The sequence below is a fragment of the Cynocephalus volans genome, chromosome 13 (genome assembly GCF_027409185.1).
Source record: "Cynocephalus volans isolate mCynVol1 chromosome 13, mCynVol1.pri, whole genome shotgun sequence".
Taxonomy (NCBI): Eukaryota; Metazoa; Chordata; class Mammalia; order Dermoptera; family Cynocephalidae; genus Cynocephalus; species Cynocephalus volans.
This window is the reverse complement of record NC_084472.1, coordinates 25883501-25891938: the sequence shown is the minus strand read 5'-3', so window position 1 is coordinate 25891938 and position 8438 is coordinate 25883501. Positions and strand designations below refer to the sequence as shown.

At 34.0% G+C, this 8438-nt stretch overlaps 1 pseudogene; it reads left to right on the top strand.

Annotated features, from left to right (window-relative positions):
- Positions 1-7072: 7072 nt before the first annotated feature.
- LOC134362144 (large ribosomal subunit protein uL30-like) lies at positions 7073-7818 on the top strand (annotated as a pseudogene).
- The last annotated feature ends 620 nt before the right edge of the window (positions 7819-8438 follow it).

The window sequence follows — 8438 nt, the reverse complement described above, 5'->3', positions numbered from 1 at the left end:
TATTCCACATGCAAGACTCCCCTGAGGATTTCTTGTAAGGTTGGTCATGTGGTGGTATTTTCCTGAAGTTTCTGTTTGTCTGAGAAAGACACTATTTCTACTTCATTGTTGATGGATAGCCTTGCTGGATATAGTATTCTTTGCTGGCAGCTTTTTTGTTTGTTAGTTAGTTTCTTTGTTTGTTTAGTATTTTGAATATATCATCCCATTCTCTTCTGGCCTGTAGATTTTCTGTTAAGAAGTTTGCTGTTAGTCTGATGAGGACTCCCTTATAGGTGACTTGAAACTTTTCTCTTGCTGTTTTTAGATTTCTTCATTTGTCTTTGAATTTTTCCAGTTTGACTGCAATGTTTCTTGGAGAGGATCTTTTTGAACTAAATCTGTTCGGGGATCTTTGAGCCTCCTGAATCTGAAAGCCTATTTCTCTCCCTATGTCTGGGACATTTTCTGCTACTATTTTGTTGAATATGTTCTCGATGCTTTTTACTTTCTCCTCCTTCTCAGAAACACCCATGATTTGGATGTTCGTGTGTTTAATGTTGTCTGTTATCTTTCTTAGATTTTCTTCATTTTGTTTCTTTCCTTTTTTTTTTGTCTGCCTGAGTTATTTTGAAGAGACTGTCTTCAGGATCAGAAACTATTTCTTCTGCTTGCTGTAGCCTGCTGCTTAAGCTCCAAGTTGTGTTTTTTATATTATTGAATGATTCTTTCACTTCTATGAGTTCTGCTCTATTATTTTTGAAAGTATTAATGTCTTTGTAAATTTTCTCCTTCATATCATGGATAGTTTTGTTCTGTTCATTGTTTTGTCTAACTGTGTCTTGTATCTCATTTAGTGTCCTCAATATTTTCATTTATTTCAATGGTTTCCTGCTCTTTGGGTCTGGTACTTGAGAGTTATTATATTCCTTTGGTGGGCTCATATTCTCTTGTTCCTTCATATTTCTCGTATCTCTATGTTGATCTCTGGTCATCAGTACAGCAGTTGCTTCTTCTATTATTCAGACTGGATTTTGAGGAGAGAGACTTCTGAAGATATGTTTTGTATTTACCATTGAGTAAAGTGTCTTAGTATTGGTTCCAGGCATACTCAGTACTGTAGTCCTTGTGTGGGTACTTCGATAGTTATCAGTGTTGGAGTGGCATGTGAGTGCTCTCTCTGGCCTAGGCACTTGGGCAATTAGTGATTCCTTGCTGATATTATTGACTCTTCTTCACTGGACTTCACTGGTGACCCTCCCTGTGTTAATGCCATTGAGTGGTCAGTAGTCTTCCTGCACAGTGGCAGTGTCTGCAGCTCCTGCTGTAGTAGCAGGCCACCCTTGTGGTGGTGGTGGTTATAACAGTGGCTTGGCAGGCTGCCTGTCAGGCAGCAATGGCTCTAGTGGTGGCAGGCTGCTCACACAAAGATGGTGGCTTCCTGGCAGCACCAGTGGTGGCAGCAACTGCATAAGTGGCAGCAACTGTTGCAGTGACTGCTTACTTGCTTGTGGAGTCCACAGCAGCCACCTGGATAGCTACTGTGTCTTTAGTGGCAGTGGGGTTACCACATGGCAGTAGCAGCAGCAGCAGCTGCAACTACCTCCCTCGCATCTGTGATGTCAGCAGCGGCAGCAGGGTTACTTTGTGGGGGTGGCAGTGGTCTTTCACATCTGTTGTATCCTTGGAGGCACCAAAGTTACCTCACAGTAGTGGCAGCAATTCTGGGAACTGCAGTTGCCTCTTTCACATCTGCATTGTCCTTGGCTGCTACGAACAGGCTACCCACAGATCTGCTGCTCTGCAGAGAGTTGCTCTGTGAGGGACAATGGTTCTGGAACCAGACCATGGCTCCAGTGACTGTGGCAGAGGTGGTGGTGGGCCTGTTCTGATCTTCTACTGTTGGAATGCATCCTGAGCACTTCTAGTCCTCTCTAGATTTCAAGCAGGATTTTTTTTTTTTAATTGAAAATTCAGAAAGACCTACCAATGAAACTTTACCTGGAAGTCTGAGGACTCTGGGCATAAACCAAAGAGAGAACTACTCCTGTGTGTTATTCTTCTCCACAGCAGACCAGCAAGGGAGGCAGGGTTGAAGAAAATAATATTACCGACAACTATCCTTATTTTTTTCCAACAATAATCGTTTATCTAAATGTGAACTCAGAAAATTAACTATATTTCAAAGTAAAGGCATATTAATATCCCTCACTGATGAACTAAGTAAGTTTGAAACATTTAAAAAGATCTTGATCTGCAGATCTCAGCCATGAAGCCAGCTTCCTTAAATATTTTATCTCTGCATGCATCATATTTTATCACCTGATTCAAAATCTCTACTTTAAAAATATCAGTCTAGATATTATGTGTGTATGTTTTTCTTGTGTGTTATATATACACATATGTAATACAAAAATATCAGCCTAGGTATTACACGCATTATATACATGTGTGTACATATTTCGTGTTATACATATATATCTTTATATATGATAAATTAAAAATATATTTATATTATTGGAACATTTTATGCTGCTTCAAATTATATGATAAATGAAAAAAAATGATCACTTTGAGGATCTTTTAATAAATACACAAAGAAATATGGCACATGCTCTGTCATTAAATGCAAATTTATAGTCACTCCTCTTCAAAGACAGAGAAAAAATTAAGTTGAACTTTTTAGTAAAATGTGTTAATACTTTAAAAGAAAATATTTAGTTTGTGAATATTTAAACCCTTTAATTCATAACAATAGAAGTTTGTTCTTCTCTGAACATCAACAAATCCATACATTTCAAGTAAGTAACCAATTCAGCCAATTATCGAGAGAACTAAAAATTTACTACTATAAGGAAGGATTGACCAAAATGGAAATAGATCTCATTTCCAGTTTAAAAAATAAATACTTCAAGCGTAAGTGCTAAAGTAAGAATTGACACTCATATTAGTGCATTTGTAATAAGAAAGATTTTCACAGGCCTATAACAGTTTGCTTTTGCTTAAGGACAAATATTCTTAATTTTCAAACATTGTAGAATTTGGAGGTAAAAAAATAGAATAGATCTTTTACATTAGGTGGAAACTTCAAATGGTTAATATTAAAATTCTATACTAGAATCTAGCTGAAATATTTGTAATAGAGGCTTAACTAATTATTCCACTGTTGGACCTTCTCTCTTTGCAAACGCATGTGTTCTGAAACTCATAAATATTGAATTACGTGTGTTACACTTTCCCCTGTGGAACTGAGATGGAGAAAAGAGAAAGAAAGAATTTCCTCAAAATACAATCAATGAGACCTGGAGGGAATGCCACCCAGCAGGGGAGCAGCCCAGATCCAAAATCATCCTCTCTTTTTATTGACAAGACAAGAAATTTTACAAGAAAAATCAATGGATTCAGTCATCAAAGTGGGATATAAGGACATGGGCAGTGTTACAGAAGTTGTCCATGGCTAAGTATAGCTTAACAATGGAAACTAGTAACATCAGTAAATTAAAGTGACATTCCAAAGTACAATTAGTAAAGGGTTAAATTGGTCAAACTGGCTCATTATCTAAAGTATGACCTCTCCTTAAACAAAAGTTACACTCTTATGATAAAATCTAAATACAATTATCTCTAAAGTTTCCCCCAACAGACAGCTTGTCCCTAGCAAACATTTTTTCCACAACTTTCTCTTCAGCAATTCTTAAAATCTCTTAACAGAACCAGTATGACAACTACCTGTCATCTCTAAAATAATTAAAGTACACAGTCCCATACCTAACCAGTGATTAAGACTTGATTAGATGGGCTTTGGCCACACTACCTATGGACTGTGGCCCCCTGTCCAAGAGCTTTTGCCTCATACATGCATTTACCTAAAAACCTTATTCTAAAATCACATGAGAATCACGATTTCTAACCCACTACAGATGTGCTCACAAAAGTCTGAAAGACCTTCTCCAAAACCCCGTTTTACAGATATGGAATCTGATACTCTGAAATATTAAGAGAGTTCTCCAAAGTCCTTGAGCTAATCATGTTGGAATCAGAACAAGAACTTGGTTATCCTGCTGAAAATAATACTTTTTGTAATATACTGTGTTTCTCTCCTTTTTCTGAAAATAATTCAAACAGCTAAAACTTTTTCTGTCTTTCTGTGACTCTGATATTATAGTAAGTGTAAAACTGCAAAGAAAAATACACAAAGCAGACACACACACACACACAAACACACACACACACACACACACACACATATTCATTTTATAACTGCATTGGAATAGGACAGTATTTTCCAAATTCCCACCCAAAAGGAACAGAATTAACATTATATTTATTAATTGCATTAAGTATTTAGCAAATACTAATTTTTAATGAAAATATTCTAAAGACTTCACAGTGCTCTGAGGTGGATTGTATTTTCTCTAAAACTGACATAGATTCAAAAAAAAAAAAAAAAAGAAAGAAAGAAAGAAACAAAGTCACTGAAGTCAGTTTTACCCCAGAGGATAATCAAGTATGTATATATAATTTCTTGACAGTGAAACCATATCCAAACCTCTGCCCCAGAAATAACTCAAAGTGGACAAGTTGAGCAAATTATACAAAAGGAGATGAACTGAAACAAATGTCTAGAAAGCTACATTTGTCCAAATGATTTTCTGAGTTAATAATCTGGAGCCAAGTGATCACCAGCTGGATCCTAGGCATGCAGGGAGATTCTGACTGGGCGTGGAAACAACTGTCTTTACAAAAAAAGTAAAATGCCAAAATCAGTGGTAACAACAAAAACAGCAACAAAAAGTGAATAGAATGATTTTGTCTAGAACATTGTTTCTAAATGAAAAAGGAATATATGACTAACGGCTGGTTTCATGAGTCACAGAGAAATGTTTTGGTCTCAGATTCTACTGAAAAAACAAAACAAAACAAAACAAAAAAACCATAAAACAGGCTTGCCTTTTTAGAAAATTGATTCCATGTACCATTTGAGAAAATACAGACTAGAGATTAAAAAGTTTTTTGTTTTTGTTTTTGTTTTCTTAATGCTAGTAGAACAGAGAACAAACTTTTCCAGAATTTACTCCTTCAGACTACTGTAACTATAAAATGTTTTAAAGCAAAGTTTACATATATGTAATTTAAATTATCATTTTACCACATTGCATTATGTATTACAATTTTATTTCTGATTATCTGGCTAATGGAAAATCTAAAGCCATTTTTATTTGGTTTTGGCACATAGCTATACGTTTTCTCACTAGAGATTTTATTTCTGATTTAACTTTATTTAGGGTAGCAGTGTGTAAATCAGCTGAAGGAGATTTGACTTTCTAGATGCTGAGTGGAAGACAACAACCTGTGTTCATACAGACACACACAGTTGTATACATGTGCACACACATACACATATATATGCATTTATGTACACATACACAGAGACAAAAACAGACAAAGATATACTTTTGAATAATCAATTCTTACTTACATAGGAAAAGAAACAATTGAAGACATGTCTGTCTCCTGAATCTGTCATTGAGAAGGAAAAGCACATTATTTTCTAATATTTAATGCTATAATCGTGTTAAAGGAATGAAGATGAGATCAATTCTTGAAATAGTTCTATTCGATCTCTCCAGATTTTATGCCCTAATTCTATCATACAAAGTATTTATAAATGTCCTGCAACATAGATATCAAAGAGATTCTGAAACTGGTTAGAATGAGATATTTAATTGTTGCCATGTGGATTGTTCTCTTTTTATTTTATTTAGCAAGGGATGAAGTAGAAGTCTTACCTTGAACATATCAAAACCACTGAAACATTATAATCAACTTATTATCTTACAGAAATTTTCACATTAGGTTGAAACACTGCTGTAACATCTCTGTATAAAACCATTGGGGAAAAAAGTATCACTAGATGATTTTGAAAACACTTGGAAGAAAAAGATAATGATACTCAGATTGTTAACCAAACTATAACAATGCATTAGATTAAAAATCTTTGGTGGTCTTAACATAAGGTTATATTTGCTAACATTAAAATATACTGTCTTACATACAAAAGGACAATAAAATCAATTTAAGTGTGTGATCAAAGAGATACAGTCTAAAATATGAGACAAAATTAGGAGATGAATAGAAACAAAATGAAATCAGAATGCAAATGGTACAGCTGAACATTTTGAAGTAATAGCGGGTAATGACAATAAATTTGTTTTGTCTTGTTTTAATTGTTAGTTATATGTCCTGGGAGAGACTTTTGAATTAAGTTTAACTGGGCAATATGCATTTAATAAAATGGCATAAATTGTCATTATATATTAGAATTCAATATAGTATTTTATCAGTTACTCTTATTTTTGCATAGACTTTACAGTTTACCTACAAAGATTTACTTCAAATCTATTTCTACAGAATTACTATGTCATGTAACTCCTAATTTTTCAGAATAATTATACAGTAACCACATTAACTAGTTCTAAAAATATCAGCTTGTGAAAATGAAGGAAATGTTAAATTAAAACATGACAACTTGTAGATTTTCTCTCCCCTGTGATTCTGAATAACTCTTTTATGGCTCCAAGTAAAGGGTAATAATTGTAGAGGGAATGCTAAAACGTATAAAAATGTCTACACATGGAATAATCTGGGAATACATTGTCCCAAGAAACTGTTACTTTTTTTATATTGTCTCTCCCTTCAATAAAAAGAATATTAAAGATATATATCAAAATGTACTTTATGCTGTATTGAGGGAAACATAGGTGCACCATCACTTAGAAATCTTCCCACCAATATTCAACCTCTACACTTATACCTCTTTTCTTCCAATCTTACTCTAGCTTATATTTCATTAGACTAAAACATAATTTCTTGCATAAATAGATTTTATTTTTAAAAGTGAATGTTCAAAAGAAAAAAGAAGCAAATTTACTTTTTTTCTAAATGAGAAATCTAGATATATACATTCTCATTTCTTCAGTTTGTATTTAAATGTATTTTCTAGTTTTACAATTTATTAAGGAGTATTGTTCATTCTAATGCAAAATATATATTTTTTTAAATCATTCACTTGTCCTCTTTTCCGGCTGGAATCATGGAGGGTGTCGAAGAGACGTAAAAGAAGGTTCCAGCTGTGCCAGAAATCCTTAGAAAAAGTGAAGGAATTTCGCAGAGCTGAAGATCAAGCTCCTGAGAAAGAAGTTTGCCCTTAAGATGCTTCGAAAGGCAAGGAGGAAGCTTATCTATGAAAAAGCTAAGCACTATCACAAGGAATATAGGCAGATGTACAGAACTGAGATTCGTATGGCTAGGATGGCAAAAGAAGCTGGCAACTTCTATGCACCTGCAGAACCCAAATTGGCATTTGTCATCAGGATCAGAGGTATCAATGGTGTAAGCCCAAAGGTCCGAAAGGTGTTGCAGCTTCTTCGCCTTTGCCAGATCTTCAATGACAACTTCATTAAGCTTAACAAGGCTTCGATTAACATGCTGAGGATTGTGGAACCACATATTGCTTGGGGGTACCCAAACCTGAAGTCAGTACATGAACTAATCTACAAGCGTGGTTATGGCAAAATCAATAAGAAGTGAATTGCCTTGACAGATAACACTTTGATTGCTCGGTCTCTTGGTAAATATGGCATCATCTGCATGAAGGATCTGATTCATGAGATCTATACTGTTGGAAAGTGCTTCAAAGAAGCAAATAACTTCCTGTGGCCCTTCAAATTATCTTTTCCATAGGGTGGGATGAAGAAGACGACCACTCATTTTGTGGAAGGTGGAGATGCTGGCAACAGGGAAGACCAGGTCAACTGGTTTATTAGAAGGGTGAACTAAGGTGTCTGCCGTGATTGTATTTGCAATCTACTTAGTTAAATAAAGTGACTACTTTCAAATTGAAATGTAAAATAAATAAATAAATAAATAAATAAATAAATAAATAAATAAATAAATAAATAAAATTAAAATTAAAATAAAAATCATTCACTTAAATTATAAAATTTACTTTTTACACTAAAATGCAATTAATATTAATTGCCATTAATTGAATGCCATATAATTTATCATATAGCACATTTGTACTTAGTATAGAATTTCTCAACTTCAGTATTCCAAATGACCATATTTTTATAAACCTATGTAAGACTAACAAGTTGTCATAAAATATCTCCCTTAACGGATGGCTGAATCTGCTGCTTTTTCTTACTTTTTCTACTAGATATTATAACTTTAAGAATTTTTCATATTCATAATAAGGGCCCAGAAGACCACATTTAGTTATCAAAAATAATTGAATGCATTTTTTTTAATATTCTAGAAATGGTTGTTATGAAACAATATTTTTATTTGAAAGAAAAACATCATTATTTCACATTCATAATAAAGGATTAGGAAAGTGAACATAAGATTAAAAAAAAACACTGATATGGTAAAAACAGCAAGCAAACATTGGGAAT